This window comes from Macaca fascicularis, chromosome 17 (assembly GCF_037993035.2).
Source record: "Macaca fascicularis isolate 582-1 chromosome 17, T2T-MFA8v1.1".
Classification (NCBI taxonomy): Eukaryota; Metazoa; Chordata; class Mammalia; order Primates; family Cercopithecidae; genus Macaca; species Macaca fascicularis.
In genome coordinates, this window is record NC_088391.1 from 97,561,149 (window position 1) to 97,578,057 (window position 16,909).

At 40.3% G+C, this 16,909-nt stretch overlaps 2 long non-coding RNA genes across 2 annotated transcripts in view; both read left to right on the forward strand.

Moving 5' to 3' along the window:
• Window positions 1-3,344, forward strand: part of LOC102118671 (uncharacterized) — a 135,803-nt gene extending 132,459 nt beyond the window's left edge. Inside the window, exons 15-16 of the long non-coding RNA XR_012426502.1 lie at window positions 2,324-2,423; window positions 3,135-3,344. This is a non-coding gene — a long non-coding RNA (uncharacterized lncRNA). The remainder of the gene's footprint in view (window positions 1-2,323; window positions 2,424-3,134) is intronic.
• A 4,335-nt stretch (window positions 3,345-7,679) lies between these two features.
• LOC141408908 (uncharacterized) overlaps window positions 7,680-16,909 on the forward strand; it is a 153,050-nt gene continuing 143,820 nt past the window's right edge. The window contains exon 1 of the long non-coding RNA XR_012426505.1: window positions 7,680-7,742. This is a non-coding gene — a long non-coding RNA (uncharacterized lncRNA). The remainder of the gene's footprint in view (window positions 7,743-16,909) is intronic.

Consider the following 16,909-nt stretch of genomic DNA (forward strand, 5'->3'; position numbering starts at 1 on the left):
GGGCGTGGTGGCGGGCGCCTGTAGTCCCAGCTACTCAGGAGGTTGAGGCAGGAAAATGGTGTGAACCCGGGAGGCAGAGCTTGCAGCGAGCCAAGATCTCACCACTGCACTCCAGCCTGGGAGACAGAGCGAGACTCCATCTCAAAAAAAATAAAAATAAATAAATAAATAAAAACCTTAGACTTAAATGGATCTACAGAAAACCTCGCTAACATTTTAAAACATGACAGCTGTAGTGAAAACATCAGAATACATTGGGTCAAATTAGATTAAGTTGCATTACGTGACTCTTGTCAATAAAATGCATTCCAAAATCTATGCTATCTAGTAAAAATAAGATCAAGGAATTCCAATGTTGTAATGACAACAAAGTTTTCAAATAAAAGCCTTCATGTATCTTTGAAAAGAGATTTTAAAAAGCAAATTGCCCATTTTTAGTGGGGAGTTGATTTTTGATGAGGAAACGTCTCCCAAATACTAAAGGAAGGCCAACAAGGAAGCAGAAATGCTGTTCAACTTTACAAGGGGAAAAATGTAAGCCATTTCTTTGCTCTCTCCTGATATATATATATGTATTTTTAAATAACATTTTCTCAACTAGCTTATTTTTTTGGCACACAAAGAAGACTCTCAGTTTCTTTTCATTCTGTTCGTTAGTTGACAGGACCTCCAGGTAAAAGAAATGTTTTTAATAAAATATATTCCCTCACAGTGTGGAGGAGAAGGTAGCTAAGCAAGAATAAAGGTGTTATCACTGGCTCCTCTGGGACATATATGATGTTCACTTTAATCTATTTGATCGTCCCTGAATTGCTGATTGCTGCTCTTTTCTCTCCAAGGCACAAAAGGGAAGCTGAATATATTTATATATGTACATATGCAGGATATACAGGCTGCAGTAGGCATGCTCATTGGCTTTCTTTTTTACCTCTCTCTGTTTCTGCCTTTCTTCTCACTGTGAGCTGAAAAATGGAAGCAATTTGCTGGAGCCATTCCTAAAGCTCTCCCACCCGGCACCTTGACTTTTATAATTGCTGTGATATTTCACCCGAGGCAGCCGAAATGAGCGGAAACGGTGAGTGGGCTAGAGTGAGGGTGCTCATATGCTGATGTGTCATGGCAGCATCCCATAAATATTTGTGTCCCATTTCTCCTCGGACATGGAGGAACCGCTCCAGCCGCCAGGCAGGGATGTGTAGGAGAGGTCACGTGGTCCCCCATTTCCTCTGAGACCTGAGACTTTAATGGGCATTGTTTAAATTACCCTTGAGACAAAGCTAGCATCTTCAGCAACAACCCTTCATCCCATCTCCTACTCTGCAGAAATTCACGCTCTATGTAACCATATCTTGGCCCTCGTTTTAAAAATTAAGCATCCAAATGAACAATGAACCATCGATTTTAGGATAACAAGTTCTATCCCTATTTGTTTTTTGTTTTTGTTTTTAGAGGGAGTCTCGCTGCGATGCCCAGGATGAAATGCAATGATGGGTTCTCGGCTCACTGTGATGTCTGCCTCCTGGGTTCAAGGGATTCTCCTTCCCCAGCCTCCCAACTAGCCGGGGCTATAGGTGCCTGCCACCACGCCCGGCTAATTTTTGTATTTTTATTAGAGACGAGATTTAACCATATTGGCCAGGCTGGTCTCGAAACCCTGACCTCAGGTGATCCACCTGCCTCAGCCTCCCAAAGTGCTGGGATTTTTTAATGTTCTCGTTAAAGCCCCATCTTTCTTTGCGCATTATCTGAATTGGTGGTTAGATCCAAATTTCACAGTGCTTCTCACTCGCGTCCAGGCTTGTGGCCACTCAACAGCCCTCCCTGACATGCCTTCCCCCAAGACAGATTTATTTACTTCTAACTTCCAGAAGGATGGTTCCCTTCACTGTTTAATTAATACATTGACAACTTCCTCCAATTGCATTTTACCTCATAGATCAATCACTGCCCCATTGTCACTCTGTTATATGTAAATATATTTAATCAAAAAGATTGAATTACCTCTCCATCATTTATAGTGTTGTTCACACGAAAGCTGGAATCAAAGGCATCAGAGCGATGAAAAGTGCTTTTATCAGCCTCCAACCTAAGTCATTCCCCAAATCACCCTTCTAGCTCCTGGCATCTTGCTGTATTTCCTATCTCTAGGACTCAGGAAAGTTCTGGATGCATTTGTCCACTATTTTCATGTCTCATGTGCTTTGGTTGGATAATGATGAACCGACAATAATTATAACAACTTTGAGGTCCTATCTTCACCTCACTTCCAAGTCATTTGCCCTAATTTGATGTCTGTCCCATTCATTCATTCCATTATTGACAGGCACTTCGCTGGGCACAGAGGATAAAGCAGAAATGAGAAAGAGGAGCCTCTTGCTTTCAGGGAGCTCAGAGTCTGAAAGAGGAAACAGCCACATAAACAAGTAAATACAACCCCTGCCTTGCTGGCTTGTTAGCTAACAAGCTGCTCAGTTACCACTAGGTTAGGTACAAGAGCACGGTCAAGTCTTCCCAGCATTTGCATTTTCTCGAGTTCCTTTCAGGCTCTCTGATCTGCAGACTGGATGTTCAGGGTGCACGTGTTAGTGGAAGCCCTGACTAAACTGACCTTCACAAAATGAGGACATTTACTTCTGCGTCCAAATGTGTGGGGGTCTCCACCTGAGGGTATGGTCATCATTGCAACAAACATAAAAGCAAAAGGCACAGCTGACACCGGCAAGTGCCCTGTAGGAGAACCTATGCATTACTCCAAACTCTGCTCAGGTGTGTAACAAACTTACACTATTAACAAACTCTGCTCCAAACCCCACTCAGATATGTAACAAACTTACATTTTAACAAGAAATTTAAGAGAAGTTATATTTGATCTTTACAACATTGAAATGTCAGTTCTTTGACATTTTATATTCTGATTGGAACAGAAAGGATATCATTTAAAAATATTGTTTCTTCTACAATTTATTATTATAGACAGGACAAGCTTCATATACTTAAACAAAGATATTTATAATGCATAGCGTGTAGTATTTCATGTACTAAGGTTCACTCTTTACAATGTCTTATGCTATGTTTTATTCACGTCAGGTGTTTACAATCATATTTTCTATTTGTTTTTAATTTTTGTTCTACAGATGATGTTTTGCTTTAGCATGAACTTCTAAGACCTGCCCTCACGTTCCTCCATTTCCAGTTAATAAAGCGGTGAGCATTTCCAAAACAAAGCAAAGAGACCACGTGACTTATGTAATGTAGTGGGACACATTTATTATGTAGATTATATTGAGGGATTTCAGTATGTAATAGAAAGTGCATAGACTTGGAAATAAAAAAAAATTTGATTTCAGGCTTGTCTTGTTCATTTCCTGGCTGTGTGGTCTGAGGTGTTTACTAACCCCTCTGATTTTCAGTTTCTTCATTTCTAAGGAAGAATGGCAATGGCTACATTTTAGATTTATTATGAGGATTAAATGACATATTATATATAAAATGCATGGAGTGCAGTAGAAACATAGTGAATGGCACATATCTCTTGAAGAGAGGAAACTCAGACAGCATATTAAATCCAGTATAGAGACATGACAAATACCATTTTCAAAGCTTTTGTGAGGAATAGCTTAAAAAGTTAGATCTTTCTAGGACTATATCCTAAAAGGGTACTGAAAACACATTGGTTGATTTGCGGGCACTGCTTCTAATCTAGCAAATTCGCAACTTGATTATTTTTCACTGGAGGCATTAAAAGCAATTTATTTTCCAGCAAAAGGTCTATTTACCAAAAGAGGAGAAGAATAAAAAGGAGGAAAATGAAAGAATAATAACAATGATACTCTCAATGAGATAAATCATATAAAAATATGAAGGTATCTATGTCGGCTGATGCATTGAGAGAGACAGAAATGGCAAGTGAAAATCTTTTAATGAGGAGGCTCTTTAGCAAATGTATTTTTATAGCTTTTATTTTTATCTCAAGATTTTCCTTCCAGCAACATCTATATGAAAAGAGAATTGCCACCAATTTCTTTAATTTGATTCAATTTTAGGATAAAAAAATCTACAAATAAAATATCATTCTGAGAGTGAGAGGTGACTCATTCAGAGAAGAAATATTAATGACATTATTTTGATACTGACCAGTGTTTCTCAGGATAGTGCTTTATTACTATTTTTAAGGTATTTGTTCTACCAAAATGGAAATATCTTAAAGAATTTTGTTGATTTTGTAAGTAATATATTCTCATTTTAAAAACTATCAACAAGAGCTGAGGCCAAGTATAATGGCTCACGCCTGTAATTCCAGCACTTTGGGAGGCTGAAGTGTGTGGATCCCATGAGCTCAGGAGTTTGAGACCAGCCTGGGCAACATGGTGAAACCCCATCTCTGAAAAAAAAAAAAAATTAGCCTGGTGTGTTACATGCCTGTAGTTTCAGCTACCTGGGAGGCTGAAGTGGGATGATTATTCGAGCCCAGGAGGTCTGAGACTGCAGTGAGCCAAGATCGTCCCACTGTGTTCCAGTCTGGATGACAGAGCAAGACCCTATCTCAAAAAAAAAAAAAAAAAAAAAAGAAAAGAAAAAGAAAAGAAAAGAAAAATAAATAAGAGCTGAGTGTGGTGGCATGCATCTCTAGTCTCAGCTACTGAGGAGGCAAAGGTGGGAGGCTCACCATGAGACCAGTAGTTCAAGTTCAGCCTGGGCAAGATAGTCAGACTCTGCCTCTAAAAAAAAAAAAAAAAAAAACTATATAAACAATACAGAAGCCTATCAAATAGAAAATATAAGGCATGGCTAACAACTCGAGTTATATCTTTTTCTTCTTTTTTCACATGCAACTTTATTGTTGTAATAAAATCACATATATGTTGCTATAGAACCAGGCATTTTCCCCTGACACATTGCAGCGGCTTTCTATATCCATCCACACAGATATATCTCATTGTTTCTACTGGGTTCATAGGGTCCCGCTATGCAGAATTTTTATCATTATTTAATCAATTCGCATCGGTGGTCATTTGGGTAATTTCTTGATGTTAGTCTTGCACCAGTTGCCTAGAGCTGTGATAACAAAGTATCAAAACTGGGAAGTTAAAACAGAAATTTATTCTATCTGGAGGCCAGAAGACCAAAATCAAGGTGTTGGCAGGATCACGCTCCCTCTAAAAGTGCTAAGGGGGGACCCTTCTTTGCTTATTCCTTCCTAGAAGTTGCCAGCAGTTCTTGGCATTCCTTTTAGATGCATCACTCCAATCTGTGTCTTTCCATGACCTTTGCCCATATGTCTGTGTCTTTGTGTCTCTTCTCTTCTTGTAGGAACACCCATAATGTTGGATTAAGGTCCCACACTGCTCCAATAAAACTCATTTTAACTAAATGACCCTATTTCCAGATAAATTCACCTTCTGAGATTCTGGGAAGGACATGAATGGGGTCAGGAAGTTGAGGGGAGGGTATCCAACTGACTGAAATTACCAAAAATAAAGCTCCAAAGAACAGATAATCTGCACATTTGGTTGATTGTTACCTAAAAAGGAAAATATTTTTTTCTTTTTCTTTTGAGACAGTCTCCCTCTGTGGCCCGGGCTGGAGTGCAGTGGTGCAATCTCAGCTCACTGCAACCTCCTGAGTAGCTGGGATTACAGGCGCCCATCACCACACCTGGCTAATTTTTGTATTTTTAGTAAGGACGGGGTTTCACCATGTTGGCCAGGCTGGTCTTGCACTCCTGACCTCAAGTGATCCACTCGCCTCGGCCTTCCAAAGTGCTGGAATTACAGGCATGAGCCACTGCGCCTGGCCCTAAAAAAGAAATTGATAGATTAAAATTTGTCACATTTCCAAGCCTTGTAATACGGATTTCCAGGTTTTCCTCCTAAAAGCTGGCGCTCCCGCAGGAGTAGCGTTCCACATTCGTCAGCACTGGGTAGCGCCAGTTTGTTAAACTGCTCGGTTTAAAAACAGAGTTTATTGTTTTCCTTTCTTTCGATTGTTTATAAGTTGAGCATTAAAATAAAACAAAACACATTTATGCTCACTTGTATTCTTTTACAACTTACCATTTTGGTTATTGGCCATTATTCTATTGTGGTATTTGTATTTTTCTTAATGTTTCTTAAAACACTTTTTATATAATAAAAGTATTAAGCCTTTGTCTCTGTGTTGCAGAAATATTTTCCATTTGCTGGTCTTGTTTGTATTTGTAGTTGTCAATGACTTCATTTTTGCCTCACAAAAGTTTTTACTCTTTATAAAGTCCATGTTGATCCTTTCCCTAAGATTGTAAGACCTCTCTCACTACCGATGTTTGGGACATTTTGGGGGGTTTTGTTGGCAAAGACATCCAGTGCCCCTTCAGGCCCAGCTTGCCCTGGCTTGTCTTGACTCCTGGAATTTTTTTCACTCATTAGTCCTCCTTTTTAATCCCAGGTGCCTCGCATCTCTTAGAAACTCCCCAAAGTTCCTTGTCCATTGATGGGCCTAACCTGTGATTTCCAGGGGGTCATAGACTTTTCCCCCTTATTTTTATATGTCTTCTGTCATTGCCATGGAATTTGGGGTGAGGTTTGGGGCTTACCATGGGCTCAGTTTGCCATCTGGCAAACAGAAGCCAGTGCTCATTAAATAATAGATACTAGAAAATCCGTTGATGAGGAAAATCAACCCATATGGGAGTGGTAGACTTTATATGTTCCAAAGGAATTAAATACATTCATCTCCTTCTATTTGTAGTTTTGGAATGCTTAGTGAGGCCTTATAAATCTAGACTCTTCTTTAAAAACAAAACATAAACTTAAAAAGCAAACACTTAAGAATTCTGATTACAACAATAATACAGGTTTTCAGTTGGGAAATATGAGCTCCCAGTTAGAACTTAAAATAATAGTTGGTTTTGCACAAAGTATGCTAGCTCCCTGTCCACCCCCTCACTTCTACTAAAAGTAGTTAACTGCTTAGCAGAATGCTGGTGTCACCTGCTTTCAATATGAACTAACTGAACCACTCTGGAGTTCATAGTTGAAGGGTTTATAGCCTAACCTAAGCAAGTTCTGCTTTTACTTTAATTGCAGCTTTGATTACGTCATACTCGGCTTCACTCTTTAATGGTCTCCTCTGCTCTTAGGGCAAAGTACAAATACCAGAACATGACCTGCAAGAGCCTTTATGAGGGGGTCCTGCTTGTGCTTTGGGCTTTCAAAGCTCCCAACCCAATGACCTTTCAGTTCTTGACTCCTTCTGCCTCAAAACCTTTGAGCATGGGGTTCCCTATACCTGGTGTACCTTTCTGCCCAGTGTTGGGCTTCATGTAGATAAATCCTAAGCATACTTTGCTTCTTAGGGATCTTTCTCTGGAAACTCCTTCAGGGAAACCTTGCCAGATGCCTCCAGGCTAGGTTAGATTGCTCATTACTCAAAGTCACTGATGTGGTTTGGCTGTGTTTCCCACCCCCACCCAAAATCTCATTTTAAATTATAATCCTTATAATCCCCACCTGTCAAGGGAGCGAGCAGGTGGAGGTATTTGAATCAGGGAGCGAGCAGGTGGAGGTATTTGAATCAGGGAGCGAGCAGGTAGAGGTATTTGAATCATGGGGGCAGTTTCCCCCATACTGTTCTCAGGATAGTGAGTGAGTTCTCACGAGATCTGATGGTTTTATAAGTGTTTGGTAGTTCCACCTGCATTCGTTCTCCTTCCTGCTGCTTTGAGAAGAAGGTGTCTTGCCTCTCCTGCACCATCCGCCATAACTGTAAGTTTCCTGAGGTCTCCCCAGCCAGGCTGAACTGTGAGTCAATTATACCTCTTTCCTTTGTAAATTACCCAGTCTTGGGCAGTTCTTTACAGCAGCACGAAAATGGAATACAGTCATGTATCTTCCTTTAATTCCATAACATTTATCAAAAATGTAAAAAAAAAAATTACTTTTTGAATACCAGCTCTGGGAGAGCAGAAAACATTCAATATTCTGTCTTCGGTCTAGAAAAAATGCCTAGCAGGTAGTAGAAAATCGTTAAATTTGTGGTTTTTAATGAAGGAGAGTAATCTAGGTCATCAAAGTGGTTGTGTGTATGTTGCGAAGGAGAGTGAAGGAGTTGAGTGTGGGATAATTCAGTGTGCCACCAGGCATTCTATCTGGTTCAGAAGTCACCAAGAAATCCTTTTTTCTCCATGGCCAATCACTCACTTTCCTGTCCAAAAAGATTTGCATTGGAATACACAAACACACAAAAATAAAAATAAACAATGTGAGGTTGTTATTTCTCCCACCAACAGCTTTGCTTCTGTGTTTTCCATGGATATATTTTTCAGTATGAGTTACATATTTATACACTTTATTTTTAAATTTGTGACTTCTTTAAAAAAACCTTCAAATCCTAGTCACTGTGTCTGGGAGGTGCTTCTGATTGGGATCCTCCTGTCTGTGCCCTGAGACACTGTAGCATGAGCAGACAGCTTGCTGTGTAAATGTGAACAGGTCACAAGGTAAGCAAGAAAAAAATCAAATTTCAAAACTATTGTAAATGACTTAGTCTTACAGAAACAATTGACTCATAACACGGATCAGCCCCACAGAAACAGAGCTGCTTTTATGTTCTTGATGTTTGCACAAGAATGAGATGTATTAATGGAAGGCATATTTAGCATTTTTCCACCTACTTTTCATTCTCTCTGTATTTTTTTTAAATAAACAAGATGCCATGGCCTTTGTAATGTTAATTAAGTAATATGCTAGAGCCTGCTCAAAACCTAACTAAAGTTTTTTATGAATTTTGAGGCCGATGTCAATCAATCATATTGGTTGCTTGAAATTGGCCAAGGTGGGAACATTTCACCAAGAGAACAGGCAAATGCTGCAGGACCCTACCCACCTTCTGCAGAGAGCCAGTGGTCAAGTTTTCACCAGCACCATTGACTGGTATAGGAAAAACTTCCCCTCTTCAGCAATGCACAGGTTATTCTGTACCAGAGGCTGAAGAAGCCACATCAGTACATGCAGAGTTTCTTTGCCCACATTTATGCTATTCTAGGTAAGCTTTCATTTCAACCGTATCTTTCCATTTCTGGCTATGTGGGAACCTAAATTATTTCTTGAACATGCACCTGAAGGGATTACAATTAACTTGATTCTTATTAAAAGTCAGAAAAGAAACCTGGAGGAAGTCAGATGACCTTCAGATCTAGATGGCTTGGGTCCCAATCCTGGCTCTGGCCGTTCCTAATCTCTTCACTGGAGCAAGCTACCTAATCTCTTCGTGCCACAGTTTCTGCATTTCTGAAATGCGGGTAATACTATTCCCTATCTTTTCAGACTTTCCGAAGAGTAACTGAGAGCATATATATGAGATTACATATATATGAGTTACAATAGTGTTTGGCACATGGTCATCAATAAAAATTAATTATGAATGGTCTCCAACTTAATAGATTGACTTATGATGGTGGGAAAGCAATATACATCCAGTGGAAACCATACTTTGAATTACCACATGACCATTTCATCTTTCACTTTAAGCATAGTATTTAATATATTACATAAGATATTCAACACTCTAACAGGCTTTGTGTTAGATAATTTTGCTGAACTGTAGGTTAAGGCAAGTCTTCTGAGCACATTTAAGGTAGATTAGGCTAAACTGTGACGTTTGGTCAGTGAGGTGTATTAAATGCATCTTGGATTGGTCATATTTTCAACTTAGGATGGGTTTATTGGGATATAACACTATTGTAAGTCAAGGAGCATTTATATTCTAATTTTTTCTTTTGAAATAATTCTAGACCTACAGAAAAGTTGTAAAAATAGTACAGAGTCCCTGCGTATCTCGCTCAGTTTCTTCTAGTGCTAACAACACTGCTCCGTTGTTATTAAGTAACCGACAGGCTTTACTCAGACTTTGGCAGCTTCCTCTGAACGGGTCTCTTTGCACTCTACAATCCCTCTTTGCACTTAGTTGTAACATATTGTGCGCCTCTGGTCAAGTAGAGTTCCTTAGTCTGCCTTTCTTTTATGACCTGGACACTTTAAAGTCAGTTATATCTGTAGAAAGTCTCTCGATTTGAGTTTGTGAGTTTTCATGATTAGATTGAGGTTGTCCATTTTTGGAAAGACAGCCACAGAAGCATGAGGATGTCCTTCTGAATGCATCATGTCATGGAGCCCATAGGGTGCTGATTGTGTCATCACTGGGGATGTAACCTTAATACGGGGTTACAATCTGATCGAGTTTGGATGTTTGTCCCACCCAAGTTTCATTGTGAACTCGAATCCCTGGCGCTGGAGGTAGGGGCTGGTGGGGGCCTGGTTTGGATCTTGGGAGAGGATCCCTCGTGGTTTGGTGCTGTCTTCATGATAGTTTTTGCAAGATCTGGTCATTTACAAGTGTCACACCTCCCACCCCACACTCACTCTTGCTCCTGCTTTTGCCATGTGATGTGCCCACTCCCGCTTCACCTATCATGATTGGAAGCTTCCTGAGGCCTCCCCAGAAGCGGATGCCACTTTGCTTCCTATACAACCTGCAGAACCATGAACCAATTAAATCTTTTTTCTTATATAAATTACCGGCCTAGGCCGGGCACAGTGGCTCATGACTAGAATCCCAGCACTTTGGGAGGCTGCGACAGGTGGATCATGAGGTCAGGAGTTCGAGACCATCCTGGCCAACATAATGAAACCTGTCTCTACTAAAAACACAAAAATTAGCTGGAGGTGGTTGTGCGCACCTGTAATCCCAGCTACTCGGGAGGCTGAGGCAGGAGAATCACTTGAACCTGGGAGGCGGAGGTTGCATTGAGCCAAGATCACGCCATTGCATTCCAACCTGGGCAATAGAGTGAGACTGTGTCTCAAAAAATAAAGTAAAATAAAAATAAATTACCAGCCTCAGGCATTTCTTCATAACAGTGCTAGAATGGCCTGATATGAAACCCATCTGCCATCTTTCTCCACCCTAGTAGTGCCATTTTTTCCTTCTGAAAGTATCTCATGTGGAGGTACTTGGAGAGAATGCATACATTCTGCTTTCCATAATTTTTTCACAAACTAATTTTACTATTAGTAACTGTTTATTCTTTGTTTCCTCATCATTTTCTGAAACATGTATTTCACAATTGACTATGCCAATTGACGCTTATGTGTATCATAGTAATTTTAAACATGACTTTAAAAAATCCCTCTCTCAAACAAGTAATTATACCCCAGAGAGAGGAGTCTAACTATGCTTGGACTCCAAGGGTTAGAGAAGCTCCAACTATCTGATTCTACCAAGAGGCAGAGTGTGAACTGAGTTAGACACAAGGCAGGGAAGGGCAGAGGACCTCTCCTGGGAGAGGAAAGGTGAATGTCTTCTGGCCTGAGAACACGTGTTCACAGATGTCTGACTATGATTGTGCTGAGCAGCTGATCAGAGCTGGGATTAGGGACATTGGTGCCTGGAAAGCATAGTTGAGCTGCACTATGCTTCAGAAGTAGTCAAGGGAAGAGCACTTTGCTGGCCACAGTTGTCAGCAAAAGATTCTTAAATCAGATGTCAGCATCTGGGAGTGAAGGAAAGGGTTTTTATCCTGCCTTCCTTGCAGAAGTGCATTTGATTCATGGCTGCCATATCAGCAGATGACTCAGCCCTCCTGGGCATTCCATGGCTGTGCAGACCTGCTTATTAACTAAACCCATTGATGCTCCAGGCACAAATGGCAGAGTTAAAGTCACCAATAAAATGTGAAGGGAGTGTTTTAAAAAATTATTTGACTGTCTCCATCGGATCATGGTGTGAGCATTTGGGGCAATAGAGTGTGTAACAAATTATTGGAGAAAAAATATCTATACATCTATTTATAAATTTCTTTTCAACATAACCCATATCCATGCAGTCTACTTCAGCTTCCTAGTTCACATGAACATAAACTGATATGGCATCAATGCAGTTGGTGGGCTTGTGGTTCCCTTTTCTAATGGTATGGTGATTTCCATTGTCTTTCCCCTGTCATTAGAGAAAGACCACTCCTATTTAAATGCTGGTGGACAGATTCATACATATTAGCTTCTGGACACCACAGTAATTAAGACACCATCTGTCTGTTTAAATACGGTGCAGTTTGTACACAGAAAACCCTGGAATTATCTGTTCTTCTTTGAACAAAGAGAGTGGGTAACACACATTCGTGCCAAAACAAAACGAACAAGCATTTTGGTCAAATATGAGCCGTCCTATATCCACTTCAATTTGAACTCATACCCATTATATATTTTGAGGTAGGGGAAAGGAGTCTATTTAATGTTGGATATCTTTTTTTTTTAATCCATGCATAATAGATGCACATAGTTATGGGGTACATGTGATATTTTAATACATTCATATAATTTGTAAAGATCAAATCGGTGTACTTCAGATATTCATCGTGAACGTTTTTCTTTATGCTAGAACCATTAGAATTCTTGCTATTTTGAGGCATACAAAACAGATTATTGTAAGCTATAGTTACTCTACTAATGTTGGAATATCTTTAACTTAGGGTCCTGGCTGAAGGGAAACAGTGAAGTGCTAGCAGAAGAACAGAGGTGTTAGGAGAAAGGTTTCTACCTCTCATCGTGTTTCTAGCCTTGGCTCTCAAGCCAGTACTAAGATAAAAAAAAATTCAGTATATGTTATATCAAGCACAATTTTCAACATAAAGGGAATTTCAGGGATAATTGTCGTTCTCTTTACCACAGATGCAAGCAGACATTGACACACGCACAGACATGTGTACATTTCACAGGAACTTTGGAACACAAAGACCAGGACTGAAGAGATAAAATGAGAATTTCCTAGATTCAGCACATTCTTACGTATAGGATTTCTAACCAAATTCTGCAGCTCCGAAAGGGTCAGAATGTTTGGAGAAGATCCCAATAAACATGTCAACCTGAGGTCCTTTATTCTGTTCATTACCTCCAAACGCTCACAGGTCCCCTCCATCACTAATCAGAACAAGGATTGCTTTTTGTCCTACAATCTTCCCATTACAAGCTAACCAATTAAAAGTGAAAAATTGTGCTTCAGCTGTGAAAAGGTTCCAGCTCCTAAAGAAGATGAACTGGAACGAAAGGGCTCCTTTGTTCACTTTTCTTTTCTCTGGGAAAGCTACCTTTAAGGGCTGCAAGAATATAGCACGCAATTATTCTAAAAGGATATGCTTTGAGACTTTTAATTCATTTGAATCTTCTTGTATTATGAAAGCGATACTTCTAAGGCTTTCAGACAACGAGCTTAATTTTCATATTGATTCATTCAGGGACAAAACAAAACTTTGTATAAACTGAATGGAAAATGACTCTTTTGTGGTGAAGAATCTGTGCTTGCATTTAATTATAATGCATGGAAGTGTTTCTTACTAATTAAACATTTAAATGAAGAGGGGGTATAAATAGAAATTTAAAAAGGAGAGTGAGCAAGACATAGTTCATCCATCCCAAGATGAAGGTCCTCAACAGTTCTTGTTTTTTAACATACCCAAAGCTGATGTGATTGCCTGGGGTTTTAAAAGTGTCTCTGAACATTTTAGGGGAAATTTTTCACTGTATATGATTATTACTAAATTAGCAATATTATTCACTTACAGACTTATCAAGGAGGGGTCTTCAAGTGCTTTATTATCTAATTAAACCTCACAACATGCTGCAATTTTATTAATACATAAAATGAGATACAGTACAGTTAGTGTCTGGCTTTATTGTATACAATGAGAAAAGGGATGAGAATATAAATTTGAGATTGAACACACTTCAGTCACTGAACCATCCAGACTGCTGCCGCCTAACACAGATTTCTGTTCATTAGAAAATTTTGGCAAAGCAGGAGAGTCTCTTCATATACACACTCAGTTTTCAACTTTAAAAAATAAAGTAGCTTTATCTTATGGAGTCATTGTGTTGATGATAACTATGAGACCTTATTTGTCCATGTCTTTCTCTTGTCCTACATTTATTTCCAACCACACCTTGAGCAGGAGGGAGTGATTATCTGCCTCTGGTGAAACGAGGGATCTATGCTTTGTTCTAGGAGAGAATGACATAAATTTTTACTTTCTTCAGCACACAGTTATTCAGCACCTAAGTGCGGTGACATCTTGTGCAATCCGGCATACTATTTCATGCTCGTCCTCTTACCTCCTAGAGAACTTAGCATGACACCATGAACATAGAAGGTGTCGAATAGACATTTACAAAAGGAAACAGCAAATCCTTGCCAGAAGTACTTAGGGGATGTGGGACAGTCTGTCACATGCCAAGCAGAGGACTGTCACTCACTACACCTCTTGCTGCCACACCTAAGGACTGGGCAGAAAACGCCCAGCAGAATGGCAATAGGGACATGCATGCTGCAGGAACATGCCTAGAACTGATAGAGCAGAACAATGTCTGGAAAGAGTGTACGTATCAAACTTTGGCGTATCTATGTGAGGCTTTGATGTTTAATAAGACCTCAGTGGTTTAAAATAAGCATTTGCTATTTTTTATGAATGTACAAGCCAGTGGGGCAGTTCTGGTCTTGGCTGGGTGGGCTCTCTCATGTTTGAGGGTGGTCCAGCTGTAAACTGTTCTAGGCTGGGGAATGCAGGCTCCCTTCAGATGGCCTCTCATCCTCCACCAGGCTGGAGTAGGCTTGTCGGGAAAGAGCATCAACAGTCGTGGCCTTTTGAGACTGGCACATTATCACTTCTGCTGCATTCTTGCGGCCAAAGTAGCGAGGCTAGCCCAAATTAAAGGTGGGGAAGTGAAGGTCAGCTCCTGATGGACTCAGGAGACCGTGAATTGCGGCAACAGCAGAATGACGCTGCCACAGCACTGACATTCAAACGGGGGTTTCAAATCAGCATAGAGGGAAGTGTGCACGCAGTGGAGGAAAACAACTGAATGTCTAAACCCCAATTAATAAAACCACAAGTATAATAGAAAAATGAGATATTCTCTATAAACTTGAAGCTGAAAAGTCTTGCTTTATTTATTTTTTGAGATAGAATCTTGCTCTGTTGCCCAGGCTGGAGTGCAGGGGCATGATTCTGGCCTGCTGCAACCTCCACCTCCCAGGTTCAAGAGATTCTCCTGCCTCAGCCTTGCAAGTAGCTGGGAGTACAGGTACACACCACCACACCCAGCTAATTTTTGTACTTTTAGTAGAGAGGGGGCTTTACCGTGTTGGCCAGACTGGTCTCGAGCTTCTCACCTCGTGATACACCCACCTTAGCCTCCTAAAGTGTTAGGATTATAGGCGTGAGCCACTGTGCCTGGCCAAAAAGACTTTCTTTAGAAAGATATCTATCTTAGAATTTATACTAAAGAGGATCGACTGTATTGCTACATAGAAAATTTAAAGCATCTATGTGACGTGTATGACAGCATCAAAAGTAAAAGACAAATTTCGAATTTGACAATATATGCAACTATATCCATAAGATCAGTATCTTTGATAGTTTTAACTCATACAAATTTTTTTTTTTTTTTTTTTTTGAGACGGAGTCTCGCTCTGTCGCCCAGGCTGGAGTGCAGTGGCACGATCTCGGCTCACTGCAAGCTCCGCCTCCCGGGTTCACGCCATTCTCCTGCCTCAGCCTCCCGAGTAGCTGGGACTACAGGCGCCCGCCGCCTCGCCCGGCTAATTTTTTGCATTTTTAGTAGAGACGGGGTTTCACCGTGTTAGCCAGGATGGTCTCGATCTCCTGACCTCGTGATCCGCCCGCCTCGGCCTCCCAAAGTGCTGGGATTACAGGCGTGAGCCACCGCGCCCGGCTTTTTTAAAGACATATCAACACTATAGAAAAAAATTTAAGGGAAATGCAGAGGCAGTATGATGGAGGAGAGACATAAATTGGCTATTAACATGGGAAGAGAGAAATAGTAATTAAAATGATAGACTAGGACGGGCCCAGTGGCTCACATCTGTAATCCCAGCACTTTGGGAGGCCAAGGCAGGCGGATCACCTGAGATCAAGAGTTTGAGACCAGCCTGACTAATATGGTAAAACCCCGTCTCTACTAAAAATACAAAAAATAGCTGGGCGTGGTGGCGGGTACCTGTAGTCCCAGCTACTTGGGAGGCTGAGGCAGGAGAATGGCTTGAACCTAGGAGGAGGAAGTTGCAGTTAGCAGAGACAGTGCCACTGTACTCCAGCCTGGGTGACAGAGCAAGACTGTCTCAAAAAAAAAAAAAAGACTACAAAGTTTTATTCATTGCATTGTTATAATGTCAGTATTGCCAAAGGTTGATACTTTGGCCCCCTCATACTTTGTTGGTAGAAGTGTAAATTGAAATGAAACTGAGTTTTCATCTGTAAGTCATATAGATACAGGAATATTACTTTAGTAATTATTGGAATTAAATATGATAAAAACTTCAGCCATATTACATTTAAAGGCATTTAATTTAGCAATGAACAATTCGAGAATTGGTCAGCCCCCAGAATCATAGCAGATTCACAGAAACTCCAGGGGTGCCTCATGGTTAGAATAAATTTATAGACAAAAAGGTAAAATGACATACAGGAATCAGAAGTATGGTACAGAAGCAGTGAGACTGGTTACAGTTTGGCATTTGCCTTGTTGGAACACAGTTTGAACACTCAGCAGTCTACGAGTGGTTGAAGTATGGCCACTGGGATTGGCCAACTCTCAGCCATTGTTGCAGGTGCATTCTATTAGGTTTTGAATTTTGTCTGACTATTAAGCTAGGTTACAGTTCATCCACAAGGACTCAAATATAGAAGTATGGAGTCCTTCTCAGGCCATATTTAGTTTGCTTGAACAAGCATCATTCTTACATGTCATTTTTGCTTGTTCTCATAACCATTACGTTATCCCTACATGCTAGTTTCCAGATGGCAAAACAAAAGTAAATTAAACGTTTTCCAAAACGGGGATTGTAAGTTGTGCCTGTATGTTAT